This window comes from Mustela erminea, chromosome 2 (assembly GCF_009829155.1).
Source record: "Mustela erminea isolate mMusErm1 chromosome 2, mMusErm1.Pri, whole genome shotgun sequence".
Classification (NCBI taxonomy): Eukaryota; Metazoa; Chordata; class Mammalia; order Carnivora; family Mustelidae; genus Mustela; species Mustela erminea.
The window spans coordinates 153461469-153487594 of NC_045615.1; the positions used below are offsets into that span (position 1 = coordinate 153461469).

A 26126-nucleotide genomic window follows, 5' to 3' on the forward strand; every position below is an offset into this window, starting at 1 on the left:
CAAAGATATTTAGGACAATGACTTCATCTATTTCTTTTGCTTAAAAAGTTGATTTTTTTCCAAGTAATTAGTCTACAGTAAATATATCATAACATAATTATTTTCAATTTAATAAGAGTTTGACTAATAAAAATAAGATTGAGCAATTATTCAGTTGATCACCATATCTATAAATTCTACTCCCAAGTTGTATATCGATCTATTCTTTGTCAGTTTTTACTATGACTTTAATCCTAGCCATTTTCATACCCAAGTTGGATTTCCTGCAATAGCCTTCTAATATCCCTAACTGCATTTTCACACTGCTGTAACCCAGTTTCTACAAATAAAAGTTCTGGATTTTAAAAAAGTCTATTTCAGAGGATGTCAGTATTTAGTAGAATACTTCAATAACTTTCTCTTTTATATATGTTAAAATCTATATTCTCTGAAATCGCCCCCAAAATATCCTGACTAGTATTTTAATTTTGTTACTCTACTTTCTTCCTTCATCCATATCAACTTTCTTTGACTTTTTTAAAATCCAAATCTTCACCTAAATTCTAGCTAATTAGCATATGTGTGGTATTGACTGCAGGAGTGGAATTCAGTGATTCATTACTAACATATAACACCCGGTGCTCATCCTAACAAGTGCCCTCCATACTAGTACGCTTCACCCATCTAGCTCATCCCCCAACTGTCTCCCTCCACCAACCCTTAGTTTGTTCTCTATAGTTAAAGAGTCTCTTATGGTTTATTTTCCTTTCTCCATTTCCCCCCCTCCCATATGTTCTTCTGTTTTCTTAAATTCCACAAATGAGTGAATTCATATGGTATTTTTCTTTCTCTCACTTATTTAACTAAGCACAATACACTCCAGCTCCATCCGTGCCATTGTAAATGGCAAAATTTTATTCTTTTTCGTGGCCGTGTAATATTTTATATAGATATCTATATACAGATATCTCTCTATCTATATCTATATCTATATCTATCTATCTATCTATATATATATCTATATACACTTCTTCTTTATTCACTTATCAGATGGACATTTGGGCTCTTTCCATACTTTCATTCTTGTTGCTAATGCTACAATAAACACAGGATGCTGCATGTACCCCTTCAAATCTGTATGTTTTGTATCCTTTGGGTAAATACCTAGCAGTGCAATTACTGAATTATAGGGTATTTCTATTTTCTAACTTTTTGAGGACACTCCATTCTGTTTTCCAGAGTGGTTGCACCAGTTTGCATTCCCACAAAAAATGCAAGAATTCTCCCCTTTCTCTGCATCCTCGCCAACACCTGTTGTTTCTTGTATTGCTCATATTAGCCATCCTGACAGTGGGGCACCTGCTTGATCTATCCAAAGGTTTTATAAGCCAATTGTGGTGAATCCTTGATAGTCTTGTGACATTATATTTGTAACTGGAAGAAAAATACAAAGAAATTAATAAAATTTTGCTAAAGTTAGTCTTGGGTACACATTCTAAAAACTAAACAATCTTAGGTCCATAGATATTCTTGTTATATGAACTCTGGTCTTTGCATAGGATTTTAACAAGTATAGTGGGGGAAATGAAAAAGAAATATAGTATTAACAGAATATGGTTAAATGCAGACATAGAAAAAATTAAATATACCTGTTATTAATTTAAGCCTATTTTTTCCCAAGAAGGAAGTTTGGTACTATATGAAATATCACTTTCAGGATATTTCAAAGATCAAGTTAGTGATGACCCAAGATTGTGGGAAAAGATCCACTGAAAGGTTCTTAAACATGAGTGCTAACATTTTCTCATGCGGTGCACAACACAACCAATGATAATCCTCTAGAAAACACTAGTACTTATGAAGGATCATTAATGACTGTTCTCAAAGCACTGAGAAGCTCTTCACTTGTCATTGTACTGATGTTCCCCTCCATAGCAGCTCCTTTGATCTTCATATGGAGGATGTTATTATGCTGATCAGGAAACATGGGAAGCCCCACAAAGGGACCCCATGATAAACAGCTTCATAGATCCCATATATTCCACCATGAATGAGAAGTGTTTTGGTTTGGGGATGACCTAGTTCGGGGTTAGAATTAGCAGTGGGTGAAGATTTCATTGTAATAGGTTAACAGGATTCAAGAGAGAGAAGGGGAAGACTTATGGGATTAGTCACCGAAAGCGACAGTATTTTCTACAAAACCTAGGCACATCATTACTGCAGAAAACTGTATCCCAGAAAAAGGAAGCCTTAATTCCTTCTGTGTTGTCTGATTTTTTTTTTAATTATAGGACATATGAATCTGTAATAAGTAATGACCACATCTTTTTTTTTTTTAAAACATTATATTTATTTATTTATTTTTTATTTTTTATTTTTTATTTCCAGCATAACAGTATTCATTATTTTTGCACCACACCCCGTGATGTGGTCATTACGCTGTGAAGTGTGTAAACCTGGTGATTCACAGAGTAATGACCACATCTTTAATTGTATCATTCAAAACTGAGGTAAAAATGAGAAACACTTAACAATTGTTAAATAAGTTGAATTTATTGTTAAACAATTATTCATCTTATCCATCCTCCAACTCTACAGCTTTAATTTCCCATAATCTTACCAAGATTATTCTAGGGTATCCAATCATGGAGCTGAGTATTTGTTCCTAATGTGGCCAGTTTCTTTTCTTTCTATCTCCATAAAGCCTGTGGAAGGCACTGCATATATTTCACAATTCAAAGGATAATGACATTTTAAGGTTGTAGAGTTATTTATAAGTTATGCACCCACCCTGCCTTAGGTGGTAATTGAGATAAGAATATATAGATGAAACACTGAAAGGCAGAATGGAACTATTTATAATCATTTTTTAAAAAGTGCTTGCATCAGTCATCTATTAAGTATATATTTTGTCTGTTATCATTTATTAATCGAAGTATAGTTGATACACAATGTTACATTAATTTTAGATGTATAACATCATGATTTGACAAATTTATACCTTAAGCTATGCTCACCATAAGTGTAGCTACCATCTTTCAGATTGGTTATCTTTCCCCACTCCTTTTCTTCCTACTTCCTTTTGCATCTTTTTTCTTTTCTTTTTTTTTTTTAATTTTTCTTAAAAAATTTTTTTTCTTTTTTTTTCTTTTCTTTTAATTTTAGGTAAGAATGACATAGTGGGTTTGCTGATATTCCATTGTTCAACAAATTATTTTGTTTATAACTAGCATTTCAATTACCTTTTCATTCTAGAAAATGCTAATTAATGAGAAAGACTATATGAATGTAGGCTTCTGCTTTTATGCCAAACTGCAATGGATCAAATCCTAATACAACCAAAGATGTGGAAGATATTTTTGACCATGATTTAGCTCTCTCTTTGTTATGCCACTTCTACCTTTTCGTAGTCCTTGAAGTGAATATACTTCAGGTCTATTTGGGGAGAAGTCAGCCCAGGCCTTAAGATTTCAAATACTAAAACATGAGCAGTGTGCTTAATTTTTTCATCTCTATCATAGTAAAAACAAATGATTCCAAAAAAATATGTTTCCATACTAATGGCAAGGCTCAGTAGGCAGGGCTCAAGTGTGCCTACACATGTTATTGTAATGTTTTACCAATTTTTACTAATAATTTCTCTTTTATGTTACATGTGAAAGGAGATTTAACTTTAAAGGGAAAGACACCATTAGCCACACTCTCTTTCCAATTGGTAAATAGCTGTCCAGCAGAATCAAAGGTTATAATTACCTTCTGTGGAATCTGGGCATAGGTAGAGGCAATGAGGTTGGGCTTTTCGTTTGTGAGATTTTGAATCACTTTACCCAGAGGAAAACACCAGAATATGACTGTCATCTGAGTTCTTCACAAATTCTTCTATTTCCTGCAGAGAAAAAATTCTTTGTATGACAAAGGTGTAGCATTACAGGGAATAAAATAAAGTTCACTTGCATTGTAAAATGAGGATTCAAGAGAATTGGCAGAGACGTGGTTAGATTGTTTTTACGTGACACCTAGAGCCAACCAGTCTCTCTCTCTCTTTCTCTCTTTTTGCCATCCAGGCTCTTTAGGAAGAAGTATAAACATATCTAAAACTTATAGCTTATGTACCTAAACATTGATTACTGAATAGCCATGGGACCAAGCCATTATACAAAAGGATTAGGTGATAAGAATACAGCACTTTTCATGATTGATGGACACTGTTACTTCCCAGGTTTAATTTTATTAAAAACTGAGAGATTTGCAAACTTGTAGAAATATACTTCAAAAGAAATCCTTGGAATGGGTCTGAATTGGGTTTCTGAGATTATTATCATAACAGTGTATACCTAATAAGTTATTACTGTGTTATCTGCTCTTTTAAAAAATATGGTTTCCATGGTCTTTCTCATGTTTAAGTCTTCCCTTATTAATAGGGCTAGGAAAATATTTATTAGAATTGTAATATATAGTAACATATTATAAAAGGAGATAACATATTTAAACTGCCTCAATAATTATAAACTACTTTGAAGAGACAGTGATTGTCTCTCTTCCTGATGTATAAAAGTTCCCAATTGAGTGAACATGAGTTACATATCCTTAATTTGAGACTGAGTACAGAACTGATATTAGTTGTCTCTGTAAAGTAAGCCACTGCCATTTGTAGCTATACAAGTTGGCCTCTGTAAACTCTGGCATTGGGCCAGTCACATCATATTATATAAGAATAATGTCCTCTAGACTTTTGTGGCATCTCTGAAATCACCCTGTTCCCAAATTAAAGGCTGTTATGTGATCAGAGACGAGATGATGTCAAAGTAAACTTGCACTTTTAGCTTTGTTAATATTGTGGAATATTTCAGACATCTCAGAAATTATTATCTTAATATTTATATTGATTCATGTCCCCAAATATATAAAGTTTGGATGAAGCTTTATATATGTATCATATTTATATGCGTTTGTGTTTATGTACATAAGTATATACATATATATTTATATGTATACTAAATTCATTGAGTTCTTGGTCAAAGGACCCCTCATTGCTTTTTTCTTGTTTTTATTTTATAATTCTTGGCAATTAACAAATAATGTTAACAAATATATATATACAATATAACAATTCAACAATTCCATACATCACCCAGTACTCAACAAGACAAGTGCAGTCTTTAATCCCCATCACTTATTTCACTCATCCCCCAGCCCACCTCTCCTCTGGTCACCATCACTTGCTGTAATTAAAAGTCTGTTTCTTGCTTTGTCTTGCATCCTCTTTTTTCCCCTTTATTCATTTTTTTCCGTTTCCTAAATTTCACATATGAGTGAAATCATATGTTCTTTGTCTTTCTCTTATTGGACTTAGAATTATACTCTCTAGCTCCACCCATGCCATTGTAAATGGCAAGATTTTATTCTTTTTATGGCTGAATAATATTCCATTGTATGTATGTACCACATCTTTATCCATTCACCCTCAAAGGTCACTTGCACTGCTTCCATATCTTGGCTACTGTAATTAATGCTGCCATAAATATAGAGGTGTATGTATCATTTTGAATTAGTATTTTTCCCCCTCATTGCTTTTCAATCTCTGTATTCAATGCTAATCTCACATAATCACCATAAGAATGATTGCTAGTCATGATGCACAAACTTCTTATTAAGAGGTTTGTATTTGATGGAGTAAAATCTTGTGATTTTTGAGTCACTTTGATATTTTCAAATTCTTCTACAATCTTTCTGAAGGAAATACTGAAAAAATTTTAAATATGGTTATCCTCTTTCCAAAAACTGTTGAACTAATGAGCAAATAAGACTAACTTTGAAAATCTCTAGAAAACTGGTTTATGAATCTGAGTACAAGGCTTCCTATGGGGGCTGATGCGCTCAACTGAGTCTGAGGGAGAGCTCAGTTGGGGGGAGTCGTTTTTTCTGAGTATCCCCTTCAGTCCTTTGTCATGAACGTGAAGCAGAAACAAAATGAAAATTGCCCCAACATCTCCTGATTCTCCAGCATCAGGAATGGCCGGCACCGCAGCCCTAGCAGGTGAGGTCGCGCCCGTCCGCGCCAGCACGTTTCCGGGCGTGGGGCCCAGGGACGTGTCCACCCTGGCACTCATGACATGCAACCACTATGGGGAATTGAGTGTGGCACCCATAGCTCATGGGAGACTGTCTGCCCTGTCCCGCGAGGAAGCGCATGCGACACCCCACCTCCCGGGCCTCCCACCTGCTCAGGTCTGCGCCTCAGATGCCTCTCAAGTTCTGATCCTGACGTACAAACCACAGGGGTGCAGTGCCCACCTTCCAGAACTACCGTATTTCCAGGAATTACAGATAAGCCTGTTTGATGAAAATTAACACAAATGACTCTTGCCAAATTCTTGATCCTCCGAACAGCAGTGTTGGGCGTTAGGCACTAGAGTGAATTGCTGTCACGGGCGTCATGGTGTCTGCCGTACCCTGTTGAGATGTGAAATGCCCTGTCAGAAATGAAACACGAACTGAAGTGTGCCTGTCGGTGTTCGCTGGTTCCTGCAGGATGAGGTCAGGCTCCTTTCAGGAACACTCGGCGCTCTCACCGGTTTGCACAGACTTAAAAACTTGAAATTCCTTCTGGGGGGTAACAAACTGAACTGTAGACGTGAGAGCTGCCAGTCAGGGGAAAAATAGCATTTAAAGTGGCACGTTGTGTTTGAAAAACTGTATATGAGTATTTTTGTATTAAAAATTTTTTTAGGGGCGCCTGGGTGGCTCAGTGGTTTAACCCTCTGCCTTCAGCTCAGGTCATGATCTCAGGGTCCTGGGATGGAGCCCCACATCAGGCTCTCTGCTCAGCGGGGAGCCTGCTTCCCCCCTCCCCAGCCTGCCTCTGTGCCTACTTGTGATTTCTCTCTATCAAATAAATAACTAAAAATCTTAAAAAAAAAATTTTTTAAAGGCAAAAAAAAAAAAGGTAAACTGGGATAATTTCCTCCCTCTTCCTCTATTTATCTAATATGATTTTATGAAAGTATGTAATTATGTGACTTTTTTGTGTGTGTGTGTGTTTGTGTGTATGTGTGTAAAAGTGGAATTCGATGATAATTTATTTAGAATGGGAGATTATCTAGAGAGCCAGAGAAATTGTCACTTCTATTTTGATATCTCTAGTTAGAAATTGGTTGATTATATTAAGTCTTAATAGATCTTGGTTTGCAGCTGTAACTTGATTGGCAAGAAAAGGGGCATTCATAATCCTGAAGTGAAATTTCATCAATATACATTTTCCTATAAATAGAAATTGAGAATTCTGAGAACATCATTTATTCTGCAACCTTCTTAAAAGGATTTGGTTAATATTCTCACAGTACAAGTTAATAAAGATTTTTCTCCTCACTCTCTATTGATAGTTAAATAGTTCTTCTGTTTCTCAATATCATTTCCTTCCAACATCCCTAGCACTCTACATATTTTTCTTGGAAGATTTAGGAATGTGATAAAATATAATTTTCTTTTTCATGTCAAAAGGAACCTGTTTTCAGGTTGATAAAAAAATCAATGAAAATTTAAATATTTTCTCTCATTCTCATGAACTCTAGTTTATGCTGATGACCCTCAATATTTCCTTTTCTGTTTGCTAAGCTTGATACCTATCTTATCCAATGACTTCTAGAAAATTCTACTTGAAAATCCTACTAAGTGGTATTATTCCTCTTAGTAAATATTAAAAAAAATAAAGCTCATTGTATTAATTTTAAACAAATTCTAACTCCATAAGTTTCCTATATCATTAGAAATGATCACTATAAAATAAACATTCAAAATGGAAATCCAGGGGACTTCCTTCTTTCCTTACTTTCTTTACACTCTTACTTCCTTTCAGTCATTAATAATGTAGAACTTACCCTAAAGATTCTGAGGAAAGCATGCTTATCTCTCTACCATTATGATAATTACCTGTGTTTATAAATCCATCAGCTTGTTTAGGAAGATTGCAGCAGTCTCCTTAGTGATTTTTGTGGCTCTACTTTCCTGTCACTTTGATCCATTATCCATATTATAGAAATAATATTTTGAGATATACATCAATCATGCCATTTTTCAGTTTAATTTCTCAATAGAATGCTTAAAACACCTTTTTATATCTTAAGAGCCCTTCTGACATGGAAAATGGAAGTAGAGTGACCAACCAAAGATGTTCAGTATCACATCTCTGTTACTAAGACAGTAATCTTTAAAGGAAAATCAGGAGTCATATCACAAGGAATACAAAAATCTTTCAACATAATAATCTTACCTTATATAAAGATTCGGTGGGCTTGTCATGAAATTCTCTGAGAAATTTAAAATTAAGTAGGTATGGATGAGGAAAATCAAAATCCCAAAATGTTTGAATTTGCCAAATTTCAGCTCTCCTCAGAGACTCACGTAAGTAGTGGATCTTCCTGGAGAAGACAAAGGATTAGGTGGAAGGATTAGCCTATAAGTTAAATAAGAAAATCACCTCACCAATTTACAGATAAGCTACTAAGGGAAAAATAAGTTTAGGTCTTCTAGAATAATATGGTTTCTAGATGTGAAGTGAAAGGGAGCATTAATACAATATGGAATTCAAAAAAAAAAAAGAAAAAGAAAGAAAAACACAGTTAATTATATGTAAGTTTATTTTCAGACAGAAAATAAACCAAGGGCTAGAGAAGGAAGATGGTGGAGGAGTAGGGGACCCTCCTTTCATCTGGTCCCTGGAGTTCAGCTAGATATCTATCAAACAATTCCAAACACCAGTGAACTTAACTGGGGATCTAAGAAAAAAATCATTGCAATTTTCAAATAGAAAAACAATCACATTTTGCAAGGTAGGAGGTGCGGAGATGTGAATCTGAGACAATATATGTGTCAACAAACTGTGGGTAATGGGAACCTCTGTCAGCTGGCTACCAAAGAAGCACAAAATTGGCACTTTTAGAAGTCTGCTTCATTGAGGGGGTGTCTCCCTGTTTGAAAGGCACTCAGGTGGCAAAGACGGGTGGAATGCTAAGGGGGACAGTATGGTCTCAGGATCCCTGGAGTCACAGAAAAAACTGTGCATGAATGTGGCAGAGTTCCCAGGCATGAGAGAGGGGAAGCAGACACAATCAGCAAGACCAGGAGTGGGCTTGCAGCTCCGTGTTCCATAAACCACTCATCACAACATGGTCAGGTGATCACTCTACAAGTGGAATCCAGCAAACAGCAGAACCATGGCCCAGATCTCCCTCCCTTCCCTCAGAGAAGAGCACAGTTGCAGACTCAAAACAGGTCATGTATTAAATATAAAGATGCTTGGTCACAGGCTAGGTGAACACAGATTGTGAACAGAAATGAAGGAGAGAAGAGAGATTGACTGTTTTTCTGTGAGGGCTCACTGAAGAGTTGGAGGCATGAACTTTAAGCTCCCAAGCTAGAGATTGGTTGCCACCATTTTCATTCCCCCTACCTGCTCCAGATATCCAGAGCTACTTAAATTGAGCCTGGTGCCCTGGCAAGGGTTAGGCTGTCCACTGGTGGCAAGGTCACCTGAGAATCAGCACAACAGCCTTCTCCCCAAAAGACCAGCAGAAACTTCTAGCTAATAGTAGGTTTACCCATTACACAGAACTCTGAAACTTATGACTGGGAGAAAATACTATATAGAGTTCATGGTTTTTTCTCATGATTCTTTAGTCCTCCAATAATTCTTTTTCCCTTTTCAACTAATTTCTTATTTTATCAAAGTATTTTAAGTCTTTCTAATTTTTAGTTTTACATATATATTTTCTTCATTTATTGCTTCCTTTATCTGTCTGTGTGTATGTATATATATATATATATATATATATATATATATATATATAATTTTTTTTTTCTTTTCAAATTGGGGATCTACTTTCTTCTAAGAAAGAGACTAAAATAACTCTGGGATCTAGTGTATTGCTCCGTGCTAGTCACCTGTTTATATTATATTCTCTTACTCCTTCTCACTCTCTCTCTTTGTTTGTTTCTGATCTCTTATGATATGTTTAGTGTAAATTTTTCTGGGGTTGTTGCTATTTCTTTATTTTGTTCTCTCATTTATCTATCCTTTGGACAGAATGACAAGATGGAAGAACACAGCCCTCAAAAAAAGAACAAGAGGCTGTACTGACTGCCAGGGACTTAATCAATATGGGTATAATCAAGATGTCAGAACTAAAATTCAAAATAACAATTTTAAAGATACTAGTTGAGGTTGAGAAAAACAGAAGATATTTTTGTAGAAATAAAGGAACTATAATCAGGTCAAAATAAAAAAAAGTTATTAATGAGATGCAATAAAAAAATGGAGGCTCTAACTGCTGGGTTGGATGAGGCAGAAGAGAAAATTAGTGACAGAGAGCCCAAATGTTGGAGAATAAATAAGCAGAGAAAATGAGAGATTAACAACTACTGGATCATGAGGGGAGAATTTGAGAGATAAATGATATCATAAAGCAAAACAATATAAGAATAATTGGGACCCCAGGAGAAGAGGAAAGAGAGGTCATAAGGTATATTGCAGCAAATTATAGTGGAGAACTTCCCTAATCTGGGGAAGGAAACAGACATCAAAATCTAGGAGACACAGAGAACACCCCTCGAGATCAATAAAAACAGGACAACAACCTGATATATAATACTGAAACTTACAAATCACAAAGAGAAAGAGAAAATCCTGAAAGCAGCAGAGGACAAGAAGTCCATAACCTGCAAAGGTAGAAAAATAAGGCTGGGAGCAGACCTGTTTGCAGAGACCTGTGGCAAAGTACTGGTATGATAAATTCAGGGTGCTAAATGAGAAAAATATGCAGCCAAGAATACTTTATCCAGCAAGGCTGTCATTCAAAACAGAAGGAGAGGAAAAGAGCTTTCAGGACAAACAGAAATGCAAAGAATGTGATCACTAAACAGCCCTGCAAAAAATATTAAAGGAAATACTTTAAGCAAAGAGAGAGCCCAAAAAGAACAAAGACTAGAAAGGAAAAGAGACCATATACAGCAATAGTAACTTTACAGGTAACACAGTGGCACAAAATTCATATAATTTAATAGTTCATATCTTTAATAGTTGCTCTATTAAATGGGCTAAATGTTCCAGTCAAAAGACACAAGGTAGCAGATTGGATAAACAAGAGAGACTCATCCATATGTTGTTTACCAGAGACTCATTTTAGATCTAAAGACACCTCCATATTGAATTTGAGGGGCTAGAGAACTACTTATCATGTGAGGGTAGCAATCCTTAAAGAAGACTAGATTTTAAACCAAAGAGTTTAATAAGAGATGAAGGACACTATAGCATATTAAAGAGTCTATCCAACAAGATCTAGCAACTGTAAATATTTATGCTCCTAACATGAGAGTAGCAAATAGATAAACCAATTGATAACAAAATTAAACACATTGATAATAGCATAATAATAGTAGGATACTTTAACACCAAACTCACAGCAATGTACAGAGGAAAGAATTGAAAAAAATCATGGAAACAAATGATAATCAAAATACAACTGTTCAAAATCAATGGGACACAACAAAGGCAGTCCTGAAAGGAAAATATATAGCTATACAAAGCTTTCTCAAGAAACAAGAAATGTCTCAAATACACAACCTAACTCTATACCGAAAGGGACTGGAGAAAGTACAGCAAATAAAGACTAAACCCAGCAGTAGAAGAGAAATAATAAAGATCAGAGCAGAAATCAATGAAATGGAAACAAACAACAACAAAAACAAAAAAATAGAAGAAATCAATGAAACAAGGCACTGGTTCTTTGAAAGAATTAATAAGATTGATAAACCCCTGGCCACACTTATCCAAAAGAAAAGAGAAAGGACCCAAATAAATAAAATCATGAATGAAAGAGGAGAGATCATAACCAACACCAAAGAAATACAAACAATTATAAGAACATATTATGAACAACTACATGCTAGGAAATTTGACAACTGGAAGAAATGGATGCATTCCTAGAGATGCATAAACTACTGAAACTGGACCAGGAAAAAATAGAAAACCTGAACAGACCCATCACCAATAAAGAGATTGAAACAGTCATCAAAAATCTCCAAACAAACAAGAGCCCAGGGCCAGATGGCTTCCAAAGGGAATTCTACCAAACATTTAAAGAATTCATTCCTATTCTCCTGAAACTGTTCCAAAAAATAAAAATGGAAGGAAAACTTCCAAACTCATTTTATGAAGCCAGCATTATCTTGATCCTAAAACCAGACAAAGACCCTATCAAAAAAGGGAACTACAGACCAATGTCCTTGATGAACACAGATATTAAAATTCTCACCAAAATACTAGCCAATCGGATCCAACAGTACATTAAAAGGATTATTCACCACGACCAAGTGGGATTTATTCCTGGGCTGTGAGGTTGGTTCAACATCTGCAAATTGGTCAAAGTGAAACAATACATTAATAAAAGAAAGAACAAGAACCAGATCATCTTCTCAATAGATGCTGAAAAAGCACTGACAAAGTGCAGCATCCTATCTTGACCAAAACTCTTCACAGTGTATGGATAGAGCATACATACCTCAATAACGTCAAAGCCATCTATGAACAACTAACAGCGAATACCATTCTCAATGGAGAAAAACGGAGAACTTTCTGCTTAAGTCAGGAACAGGGCAGGGATGTCCATTATCACCACTGCTACTCAACATAGTGGTAGAAATCCTAGCCTCAGCAATCAGACAACAATAAGATATTAAAAGCATCTAAATCAGCAAAGAAGAAGTCAAACTATCACTCTTTGCAGATGATATGATACTATATGTGGGAAACCCAAAAGACTCCACTCCATATCTGCTAGAACTTGTACAGGAATTCAGTAAAGTGTCAGGATATAAAATGAATACACAGAAATCAGTTGTGTTTCTATGCACCAACAACAAGACAGAAGAAAGAGAAATTAAGGAGTCAATCCCATTTATAATTGCTCCCCAAACCATAAGATAGCTAGGAATATATCTAACCAAAGAAGTGAAGAATCTATACACAGAAAACTATAAAGTACTCATGAAAGAAATTGAAGAAAACACAGAGAAATGGAAAAATGTTCCACGCTCATGGATTGGAAGAACAAATGTTGTGAGAATGTCTATGCTACCTAAAGCATTCTACATGTTTAACACAATCCCTATCAAAATACATTCCCTGTTTTTCAAAAAAATGGAAAAAAGAACCTTGAAACTTATATGGAACCAGAAAAGAACCCGAATAGGCAGAGAAATGTTGAAAAAGAAAGCCAGAGATGGTGGCATCACAATTCCAAACTACAAGCTCTATTACAAAGCTGTCATCATCAAAACAGTATGGTACTGGTACAAAAACAGACACATAGATTAATGGAACAGAATAGAGAGCCCAGAAATAGACCCTCACCTCTATGGTAAACTAATCTTTGACAAAGCAAGAAAGAAATCTTTTTCCAATGGGAAAACAAAACAAAACAAAACAAAACAAAACGTCTCTTCAACAAATGGAGTTGGGAAAATTGGACATCCATATGCAGAAGAATGAAACTGGACCATTTCCTTACAACACACACAAAAATAGACCCCAAATGGATGAAAAACCTCTGTGTGAGAAAGGAATCCATCAAAATCCTTGAATAGAACACAGGCAGCAACCTCTTTGACCTCAGCCACAGCAACTTCTTCTTAAAAACATCATGAAAGGCAAGAGAAACAAGGCACAAATGAACTTGATCAATATCGAACACTTTTGCACAGCAAAGGAAACAGTCAACAAAACCAAAAGACAGCCAACAGAATGGGAGAAGATATTTGCAAATGACATATCAGATAAAAGGTTAGTATCCAATATTTATAAAGAACTTATCAAACTCAACACCGAAAGAACAAAGAGCACAATGAGATACCACCTCACACCAGTCAGAATGACTAAAATTAACAATTCAGGAAATGGCAGATGCTTGGTGAAGATGTGGAGAAAGGAAAACCCTCCTACACTGCTGGTGGGAATGAAAGCTGGTGCAGCGACTCTGGAAAACAGCATGGAGTTTCTCCAGAAAGTTGAAAATAGAGCTACCCTACTTCCCAGCAATCACACTTCTGGGTATTTACCCTAAAGATACAAATATAGTGATCTGAAGGGGCATGCACATCCAAACGTTTATAGCAGCAATCTCCACAATAGCCAAATTAGGGAGAGAACCTAGATGTCCATCAACACCTGAGTGGATAAAGAAGATGTGGTACATATATAAAATGGAATAAAATGCAGCCATGAAAAGAAATGAAATCTTGTCGTTTGCAAGGACATGGATGGAACTAGAGGGTATTATGCTGAGTGAAGTAAGTCAATCAGAGAAAGACAATTATCATATGATCGCCCTGATATGAGGTATTTGAGAATCTATGTGGAGATTTTGGCGGTTACAGAAGGAAAAAAATGAAACAAGATGGGATCAGGAGGGTGATAAAACATCAGAGACACTTAATCTCACCAAAGAAACTAAGGGTTGCTTGGAGGCAAGGTGTAGGGTATGGTAAGTTGGCTTATGGACATTGGGGAGGGTATGTGCTTTGGGGTGTGCTGTGAAGTGTGTATGCCTGATGATTCACAGACCTGTACCTCATGTGGCTAACAATATATTATATGTTAATGAAAAAAAGAATGAAATGAAATGAAACCTAGAAAAGGAAAAAAGAAAGTGCCTATGGTTTAAAAATTAAAATATGTAAATATACATATTGTTCATAAATATACATACAAAAGAAAAAATGCAATAGACTTTCATCTCTAATGTCACATGCACTCATTCATAATCATTAATAATTTTTAAACTTAAGCCACTACAATATTTAACACGCATTTGTTTTCTCTGTGTAGCTGCAAAAGTAATGAATGCAAATGCAAAAACTGAATTCATCTTGTCAATTAATCCTACCACACTCATGGAAACACTTTTTCCTAGAGTGCTGTAGTCTAGTTTCTTACAATTTAGCAAGCCATTTGATCCCAGATTTTCCAAAAACATTGTGAAGTTCTTGAGCGTATAGCTTTTACTCTATCAGGTTCATGTTAAGAGCTTAATAATATTTGTGCATTAAATAAGAATATTTGCAAAAGTAGCTGGAAATTATCATAAAGTATGGAAATAGATATGTTCACCCTTCATTTTGGCTCATTTTCTCTTTGATGGAGGGTGTAATTTTGAAAAAATTTAGACTAATAATGTGTGTGTCCACACTTCAACAAGGTTTGTAAGTATTTAGTTAAGGAACATGCAACCATTAGTAACTTCAAATTATAGGTTCCTGAATCTGGGATAGAGCCTCTATACCTTTCAGTTCTGAAGGAGCCTTCAAACAATATGACAAGACAGTTTAATTTTTAAAGGAAACTAAACAAGGAGAAAACAATTTCCTCCAATGCTCCATAGATAGTTGTGCTAGAAATATGTAAATCTTAAGTCTAAATGTCTGCTTTGATAAAGATAGTACATGGAATTTCTAATGCCTTCTATAAAAAAATACAGTAAAATTTATATGTAGAATGACTAGAAAGAGCATAGAGAATTTTTAGGGTACTGAAACTACTCTGTACAACACTATAGTGGTGAATACATAGCATTACTCCTTTGTCCAGACTTATCAAATGTACAACCCCAGGAAGGAACCTTAATCCGAACTATGGAATTTGGAGGATAATGATCTGTCCATATAATTGAATCAGTTGTAACACATGTTTCCTCTGCTGGGAGGTGTTGATAATACAGGGAGGGATGAATGTGGGGGGACAGGGCATTTAAGGTGAATCTCTACTTAATATTGCTGTGGACATAAAAATCCTCCTTAAGATAAAGCCTGTTACAAACAAATGAACAAGAACAAATACGTGATTGCTTCAATTTGTGGTTTATACTTGGCGTGTTCTGTATTAGTAATGGACGACAGGGTCTTAACTGACCTTATAATTTAAACATTCCATTATACCTTGTGAGACTGACAGATCATTTTATGTTTTCATCATTTCACTTACAAAAGACAATTTCCTTTAACTTTATACAAAGTTGCCTTCTGAACCTCTTAGACTTAAGACTTCATGCTACTAGTTAAAAACATGACTTACCTACTACTTCACTGTAAGACTGATCCCAACTCTTCTCATTAAATGTTTGGAACCAAAAGTCAAAATAAAGCACATATATCATACTTTCTTCTCTCTCCATGAATGTCATTTGCTCACTTAATTCTGACTTGGTAACATGTACATAAGATGGAGTGAAAGGAAATCCTCCTCTATACTTTTCAAATGCATACCCGGGAGAGAAGCAAAGACTGTGCACTAAAGATATTTTAAGTAGCTTAGCCAGCAGCACACCACAGGGTCCAATGGCATCTGCAAGAATGACATCAAACCTTGATTCTTGTAGTTTTATCATAACTCTCTTGTTTAATCTCTGCATTTTTTTTTAAGATTTTTCTTATTTATTTGAGAGAGAGAGAATGAGAATGAGTGAGCATGAGGGGGGAAGGGCAGAGGGAGAAGCAGACCCCCTGCTGAGCAGGGATTCCTGATGCAGGACTTGATCCCAGGACTCCAGGATCATGACCTGAGCTGAAGGCGATTGCTCAAGCAACTGAGTCACCCAGGACTCCAGGATCATGACCTGAGCTGAAGGCGATTGCTCAAGCAACTGAGTCACCCGGGGGGCCCTAAACTCTGCATCTTTGCAGAGTTTCTCAAGACAGTGAGAACATTTCCAAACGGCTTCTTGCATTAGTGGAAAAACATGTCCAAAAGGTATATTTTGGTAGACCATTTATCCATTTATTGACCAGTTGCATCATAGAAACCTCAGTATCATTTTTGTTGTTGTTGTTAAAATTTTTTTTTTTTTTAATTTATTTGACAGACAGAGATCACAAGTAGGCCGAGAGGCAGGCAGAGAGAGAGGAAGGGAAGTAGGCTCCCTGCTGAGCAGAGAGCCTGATGTGGGGCTCGATCCCAGGACCCTGGGATCATGACCTGAGCCGAAGGCAGAGGCTTTAACCCACTGAGCCACCCAGGTGCCCCCCTCAGTATCATTTTTACTTAAAGATGAAGGGCATATCTCAAATTTAAGAGGAGATTGTTGTTGGGATCAATAAGAACAGAAGCTGAAGGTGTCAGAACAGTCACTTTGTGACCTCTCTGGACAAGTTCAACCAAGATTTTCTTTGTAAGGATCCAGTGTCTATATTCTGTGGGTCAGAGAATCACCTTTCCACAACTCCTAGAGCTGAAGTAGCAACTTAACTATAGCAGCACAAAACTGAAATCCTTTCCGTAGACATTCTGCTTTTTTTCAAATTCCACTTCTATGTTGTCATTACTTGTATTTATATCCAAGGAGAAATCAATTAGGAAGTTAAAATATAACTCCTACATCTCAAAGTAAATACATTATATAAACTGTTTTTATGGCAAGTGGAAAACTTAAGATGCAAAAGATAGATGTAAATGGTTTGTGGGGCCTGAGTTTCTTTCTCTTCCATTTATATCTAGAAGTAGAATTGTTAGGTCATATGGTAACTCTACGTTTGATGACTGAAACAATGTGAAACAATTCCCACCTGTAACCTTCAATGGTTTCAATTTTCTGTATCTTGCCACCTCTTATTATTTACCTCTTTGTTTATAGTCATGCCTGTGGGGATGAACTCATACCTCATTGTAGTCATGCTTGTCTGGGTTTTGAGTTACTTTTCCCAGATGCCTCCACCACCCCTCCCTTTAGAATGACCAATTTGCTCTTCTTTTTTTAAACAGTTGATTTTATAACCTGCCACTTTACTGAAATCATTGCTTAATTCCAAAAGTGTTTTCATAACTTTTTTGGTTTTTCTATTTTTAAGATCATATTACCAGCAAATAGTGATAATGTTGCTTCTTCATTCTCGATTTAGATGCCTTTTATTTCTTTGGCTGGCTTAATTGCTCTAGTGAGTACTTGCAGTCCTCTGTTGAATAGGAGTAGTGAGAATTGGCGACCTTGTCTTATATTTGATCACAGAGAAAACGCTTTCAGTTTCTCTCCATTGATTATAATGTTAGCAGTGGATTTATCACAAACAGCTTTTCTTATGTTGAGGTACATTCCTTCTATACTCAATCTGCTAAAGTTTTTTTTTTTTTTATCAAAAAAAGATGTATTTTTGTCAAATGCTTTTCCGGCATCTATTGAGATCATCCTTTGCATGATTTTTATCTTTTCTTTGTGATGTGCTGAATTGCATTTATTGATTTGTATATGTTGAACTACCCTTACATCCAGAGATAATTCCCAGTGCTCATGGTGTATAATTCTGTTAATGTGTTCTTGAATTCAGATTGCTGATATTTTGTTGAGAATTTTTGCATCTATATTCATCAGGAATGTCAGTGTATTCTTTTATCTGGTTTTGGTATTAAGGCATTGTTGGCTTCATAGAAAGAGTGAAAATGTGTCCTCTTCGACATTTTGCAAGAGTTTGAGGCTTGGTAGTCACTTTATAAGGGTTTGGCACAATTCACCTGTCTAGCTCTGGAGTTTCTGTGTTAAGAGCTTTTTGATTACTGACTTAATCTTTTGACTTATTATTGGTATCTTTTGTTAATTTTAAAAACTCAATTGTCTTATTATTGAATTGTAGGTTTTCAAATAGCCTGATATAAATCCCTAATGAGAGATAATTTGCAAATACATACTCAATTCTGTGGATTGTCCTTTTACTTTTTTTGTGATGTCCTTTATAGAATAGAAGTTTTCTATTTTGATAACATCCAGTATCTCTATTTTTGATTTGGTTGCTTGTGCTTTTGGTACCATATCTAAGCAAGCATTGCCAAATCCAAGATCACATTTTAACCCTTAGGTTTTTTTTCCTTAAGAGTTGTATAGTTCTAGTCTTACATGTAGGTATTTGATTCATTTTAAGTAATTGTTGCATATGGTTTGATGTAGGGTGTCCAGTTTCATTCTTTTACATATGGATAATCAGTTTTTCCAGAAGAATTTATTTAAAAGAGTGTTCAGGGGCTGCATGGCTCAGTGGGTTTAAGCCTCTGGCTTCAGCTCAGGTCATATCTCAGGGTTTTGGGATCGAGCGCCACATTGGGCTCCCTGCTCAGCAGGGAGCCTGCTTCCTTGCCTTTCCCTCTGCCTGCCTCTCTGCCTACTTGTGATATCTCTCTCTGCCAAAAAAATAAATAAAATATTAAAAAAAAAAATGGACCAGCCATCACTGTGTAAGACTACTTCTGGTTCTAAAATCTATTCTATTGATCCATATGCTTATCTGTATGCCCATGTCACCCTCTCTTGATTACTATAATTTAGTATTTTTTTCTTCCAAGTTTTTATTTAAATTCCAGTTAGTTAACATACAGTATAATAGTTTCATATGCAGGATTTAATGATTCATCACTTACATACAACACCCAGTCCAGTGTAATTATTTTTAAAACCAGTGTAATTCTTCCAATTTAAAGATTGTTGGACTATTTTTTTTTTTTTTTTAGATCCTTTAGTATACCTATATGAATTTTAAGACTGGCTTGTCAATTCAAGTAAAAGAGTCAGCTGGGGTTTTGATACAGATTTTCTTGAGCTGTATATCAATTGAAGAATTGCTATTACAAAAGTGCTGTTTAAATCCATGGATATGAGAGGCTTTTCTTTTATTTAGAAATTTTAATGTATCTTACTGCAATGTTTTGTAGTTTTCATAGTATAAATTTTGTACTTTCTTGTTCAATATATGAAATATTTTGTTCTTTTGATGGTGTTGTAGGGGGACCCTTAATTTCATTTAGATTGTTTATTGCAGTTGTGTATTATATATTTTCCAGAGTTTTTCCCTATATAACAACATGGCATCTGTCCATTTAAATGTGCTATGTCTTCCTACCCAATGTGAATTTCTTTATTTTATGTTCTTGCCTAGTTAGTTGTTTTGATTTGAACCTTCAGTATGATGCTGAAAGGGTGAGAATGGATGTCTATAATCTTGTTCCTTATCTTAGGAAGAAAGCATTTAGTCTTAAGCAGAAAGTATGATGTCAGCTGTGGGTTTTTTGTAGATGCCTTTTATCCATTTGAGGAAGTTCCCTTCTATTACTGGTTTACTGAGTATTTCTATCATGAGGGTATTGAATTTTGTAATAATTTTCTGCATTTATTGAGATAACCATGCAGATTTTGTTTTTCATTCTGTTGGTATAGGGTATAGTAATAATTGGTTTTTCAGTTGTTAAGGCAACTCTTGCATTCCTGGTACATATCTCAATTTTTCTTGGTGTATAATTCCTTTTGCATATACTTGGAACTGGCTAACTAGCGTTTGTTGAGGACTGTTGAATCTATATTCATAAGAAATATTGGTCTGTAGTGTTTTCTAGTGCTGTCCCTATGTATTGGTAATATCAGGGCCTTATTGAATATGTTGGCAAATGTTTACTCCTTTTCTATTATTTGGAAGATCTTTTTGAAGAACTGATATTAATCCTTAAACTCTTAGAATTATCAGTGAAGTCATTTGAACTTTTCTTTCTAGGTAGTTTTTTGATTGCAGATTCTATCTATTTTTGTTATAGGCCTATTCAGATTTTCATTTTCATCTTGAGTCTATTTAATAGTTCATCTTATCTGCATCTACTAGCATTGGAGTTTCTGTTGCAATGAGTTGAGTGTGTGATGAAAGAGTGGGTCATATTTCAAATGCTATAAGTCCTTGTTGATCTTTTCTTCTAAGTTTTAACTTAAATTCCAGTTAGTTAACACAAATTATAATGTTAGTTTCAGGTGTAGAATTTAGGATTCACCACTTCCATACAACACCTGGTGCTCATCATATCAAGAACCCTCCTTAATTCCCATCACCCATTTAACCAATTCCCTACCCACCTCCCCTTGTAACCATCAGTTTGTCTTCTGTAGTTAAGATTCTGTTGTCTGGTTTGCCTGCCTCACTCTCTCTCTCTCTTTCCTTTCCCCATGTTAATCTCTTTTGTTTCTTAAATTCCTCATATGAGTGAAATCATATGGTATTCGTCTTTCTCTGACTTATTTCGCTTAGCATACTACTCTCTAGCTCCATCCATGTCATTGCAAATGGCAAGATTTCATTCTTTTTTATGACTGAGTAATATTCCATTGTATACATGAACCAGATCTTCTTTATCCATTCATCAATCAATGAACATTTAGACTCTTTCCATTATTTGGTTATTGTTGATAATGCTGCTATATACATAGTGGTGTGTGTGACCCTTCAAATAAGTATTTTTGTGTTCTTTGGGTCAATATCTAGTAGAGCAATCCCTGGATCATAGGGTAGGTCTATTTTGAACTTTCTGAGGAATCTCCATACTGTTTTCCAGAGAGGCTGTTCCAGTTTGCATTTCCATCAACAGTGCAAGAGGGTTCCCCTTTCTTCATATCCTTGCCAGCACCTGTTGTTTCCCATGTTGTTGATTTTAACCATTCTAACAGTTGTGAGGTAATATCTCATTATAGTTTTGATTCATATTTCTTGATGGTGAGTGATGAGAAGGCTCATCTTTTCATGAGCCTATTATCCTTCTATATGTCTTCTTTGGAAAAATGTCTGTTTATGTCTTCTGCCCACTTTTTACTGGATTACTTTTTGTTGTTGTTGTTTTTGGTGTTGAGTTGTGTAAGTTCTTCACACATCCTTCAATTCTTCAATTTCTTTCATGAGTGTTCTATGGTTTCTGGAGTACACATCTTTCACTCATTTGATTAGATTTATTCTTAGGTATGTTATAGTTTTTGGTGCATTTATAAAGGGAATAGATTCCTTGATTTTTCTTCCAAATGCTTCATTATTGGTAAATAGAAGTGCAACAGATTTATGTACATTGATTTTATATCCTGCAACTTTGCTGAGCTCATGTATCAGTTCCAGCAAATTTTTGACAGAGTCTTTTGTGTTTTCTCCATAGAGTATCAGCTGATCTGCAAAGAGTGAACGTTTGAATTTATCCTTGCCAATTTGAATGTCTTTTATGTCTTTTTGTTTACTGATTGATGAGGCTAAGGCTTCTAGAACTATGTTGAACAGCAAGTGGTGAGGTTGGACATCTGTGTCATGCTCCTGACCCTAGGGGAAAAGCTCTCAGTTTTTTCCCATTGAAGATATTAGCTGTGGGTCTTTTGTCTATGAGGTTTATGATGTTGAGTTATGTTCCTTCTATATCTACTTTGTTGAAGTTTGCATAATGGTTGCTGTATTGTCAAATGCTTTTTTTATATCTGAGAGGATCATGTGTTGTGTATCGTATTGATTGATTTCAAAATATCGTGCCACCCCTGCAGCCCAAGGAATAAATCCCATTTGATCATAGCAACTAAATCTGTTAATGTGCTATTGGATTTGATTTGCTAGAATCTTGTTGAGAAGTTTTACATCCATATTCATCAGAGGTATTGGCCTGTATTTCTCCTTTTTAGTAGTGTCTTTGTCTGGTTTTGGAATCAAGGTAATGCTTGCCTTGTAAAATGAGTTTGGAAGTTTTTCTTACATTTCTATTTTGGAACAGTTTGAAAAGAACAGATATTATCTCATCTTTAAATGTCTGGTAGAATTCCCCTGGGGAGCCATCTGGCCCTGACCTTTGTTTGTTGGGAGAGTTTTGATTGTGATTCAATTTCTTTCCTGGTTATGGGTCTGTTCAAATATCCTACTTCCTCCTTTTTCAGTTTTGGTAGTTTGTATGTTTCTAGGAATATATCCATTTTTTCCAGATTGCCCAACTCATTGGCATATAATTTTTCATACTGTTCTCTTATAATTGTTTGTATTTCTGTGGTGTTGGTTGTATCCTTCCCCTTTCATTTGTGATTTTATTTATTTATTTGGGTCCTTTCTCTCCTTTTTTGATAAATTTGGCTAGAGGTTTATTAATTATATTAATTCTTTCAAAGAATCAGCTCTTATTTTCATTGATCTGTTTTTTTTTTCTGTATTATTTATCTCTGTTCTAATCTTTATTATTTCCCTTATTCTGCTGGCTCTAGGATTTACATGCTCTTCTTTTTCTAGCTCCATTAGGTGTAAGGTTAAGTTGTGTATTTGAGACTTTTCTTGCTTCTTGTGGTAGACCTGTATTGCAGTATACTTCCCTCTAATGACTGCTTTTACAGCATCCCCAAAGCATTCAACTGTTATATATTCATTTTCATTTTTTTCCATCTAAAATGTCTTCTTTAATTTCCTCTTTGACCAATCCTTTCCTTAGTAGCATGCTCTATAACTTCCATGTATTTGTGGTCTTTCCACATTTTTTCTTGTGGTTGACTTCATGTTTCCTAGTATTGTGGTCAGAAAAGATCTCAATCTTTTTGTACTTCTTGAGCCCTGATTTGTGACCTAGTATGGGATCTTTTCTGGAGAATGTCCCATGTGCACTTGAAAAGAATATGTATTCTGGTGCTTTAGGATGAAATGTTTTGAATGTATCTGTTAAGTCCATCTGGTCCAGTGTGTCATTCAAAGCTATTGTTTCCTTGTTGAGCTTCTGCTAAGGTGATTTTTCCATTATTGTGAGTGGGATGTTAAGGTCCCCTACTGTTATTGCTTTATTATCAATGAGTTCCTTTATGTCTGTTATTAGTTGTTTTATGTATTTTGGTGTTCCAAGTTGGGGGCATAAAATTGTTAGATCCTCTTGGTAGATAGTCCCCTTTATTATGATATAATGCCTTCCTTCATTCCTTGTTACAATCTTTGGTTTAAAATCTTATTTGTCAGGGCGCCTGGGTGGCTCACTGGGTTAAAGCCACTACGTTCGGCTCAGGTCATAATCCCATGGTCCTGGAATCAAGCCCCTCATTGGGCTCTCTGCTCAACAGGGAGCCTGCTTCCTCCTCTTTCTCTGTCTGCTTCTCTGCCTACCTATAATCTCCATCTGTCAAATAAATAAATAAAAATCTTAAAAATCTCATTTGTCTCATATATGTATTACTTCTCTGTTTTTTGTTTTTGTTTTTGTTTTTTTAATTCATTTGCATGTTCAATATTCCTCCATTCCCTCACTTTCAATCTGCAGGTGGATTTAGGTCTAAAATGAGTTACAGATGGGTCTTGTTTTACAATTTTAGCCCATCACCTTCAGAGTAATTATTGATAGATATGTATTCAGTGTTATTTCATTACTTGTTTTTTTCATTGTTTCCTGCAATTATCTCTGTTCCATTCTAGTCTTGTCACTTTTGGTCTTTCTCTCCCACTCAAAGAGTCCCCTTTATTATTTCCTGCAGGGCTAGTGTAGTGGTCACAAACTCCTTTAGTTTTTGTTTGTCCTGGAAACTCTTTACCTCTCTTATTCTGAATGACAGTCTTGCTGGATAAAGTATTCTTGGCTGCATATTGTTCCCATTCAGTTTGTTGAATATAGCATGCCACTGCTTTTGGTCTGACAAGTTTCTGTGGAGATCTGCTGCTAATTCAATTTGTCTTCCCTTGTAGATTAGGGATTTCTTTACCCTCGCTGCTTTCAGAATTCTTTCCCTATCTTTATATTTTGCAAATAGTATTACAATAAGTCTTGGTGTTGACCTGATTTTGTTGATTTTGTTGGGTGTTCTCGCTGCCTCCTGGATTTGGATGTTTGCTTCCTCCCTCAGATTAAGGAAGTTTTCAGCTATACTTTACTCAAAATAATCTTCTGCCCCCTATTCCCTTTTTTTCCTTTGGGATTCCTATGATATGAATGTTAATACACTTTCTGCAGTCACTGAGTTCCCAAAGTTTACATTCATGTCCAATATTTTTCTTTCCCTATTCTTTTCAGGTTCATTATTTTCCATAATTTTATCTTCTATATCACTTAGTCATTCTTCTGACACCTCCATCCTTGTGGTCATTATATCCGGGTGGTTTTGCATCCTGTTTAGAGTCTTTTTCTTTTTCTTTTTCTCCCCCCGCCTTTAGTCTGACTAGCTCTTATCTGTGTGGTAAGGGACTCACTGGTATCTTGTATGCTTTTCCTCATCCCATCTACTATCTTTACGATGTTTATTTTAAATTCCAGTTCAGGCATATTACTTATATCTGTGTTGATTAGATCTTTGGCTGTGATGTCTTAGTGTTCTTACTTTTAGGGTGAATTTTTCTCTCTTCACATTTTATATAGGTCTCCGTTTTATCTATGTTAGGAAAGCTTGTTTTGCTTCCTGCTCCTGAGTGTAAGGTTATATTTAGAAGAGGTCTATACTGTCCAGGGCCTGGTGCTTCAGGGAGTGTTTCTGGTGTATGCTGTGTGCATTCTAAGCTACAGTTATTTTCAAAATGTAACATTTGTAGCTCCCATTTTTTTTTTAGATATTTCTTAGTTGTGATATTGTCACATATGTATAATTTTTTAAAAAAATATAGAAATGTCATTCCTGAGTTCTTTCTCTTCAGAAGAACCTGCCCCGATATGTAGGGGCCTACAACATCAATAATCTTTTTATTATTATCTCTCATAGTTCTGGGTGTCAGCTGAGCTCAGGCAGTAGGTTCTTTGCATTGATTCTTGGGTTTCTCAGTGGGCTATAGTTATATAATGGCTAGGATATAATCATCCAAAGGATCTTCATTCACACATCTAGTGATAATTAGGGAATACTCAAGTTGCTGCTATTTGTAGTCACGTTTTAAAATACCATAAAATAATCTTTTTAATTAACATATAATGTTATTTTTTCAAGGGTACATGTCTGATATTCATTAGTCTAACATAATTTACAGCACCTATCATAGCACATACCCTCCTCAATGTCCATCACTTTATAATCTTTCAGAAGCAAGCCCCAGAGGTCACTAAGCTATTGTAAAATTCATGAAATAGTCACATTAAATACACATTAAAATCATTAAGAATTGTGCATTTAGGTCTTCACATGTATTGAAAATTTTAATAAACATTCTAACATATTTATTACTAGATTTTTTAGATGAAAGATTTCTTAAACATGAAAAAGGGGCCCAAATTTTTAACAATAGATGGTATATCAGATTTTGGTCAATTCAAGTATTCTGAATGACATTATTGACCTGATAGCACAATAGCAAAGTCTTGGAACTTGTTATATTGAAATAATATGTTTATTTCATTAGTATATTTT

The 26126-nt window shown here is 35.4% G+C and overlaps 1 pseudogene; it reads right to left on the reverse strand.

Annotated features, from left to right (window-relative positions):
- Window positions 1-1834: 1834 nt before the first annotated feature.
- LOC116582750 lies at window positions 1835-17694 on the reverse strand (annotated as a pseudogene).
- Window positions 17695-26126: the final 8432 nt, after the last annotated feature.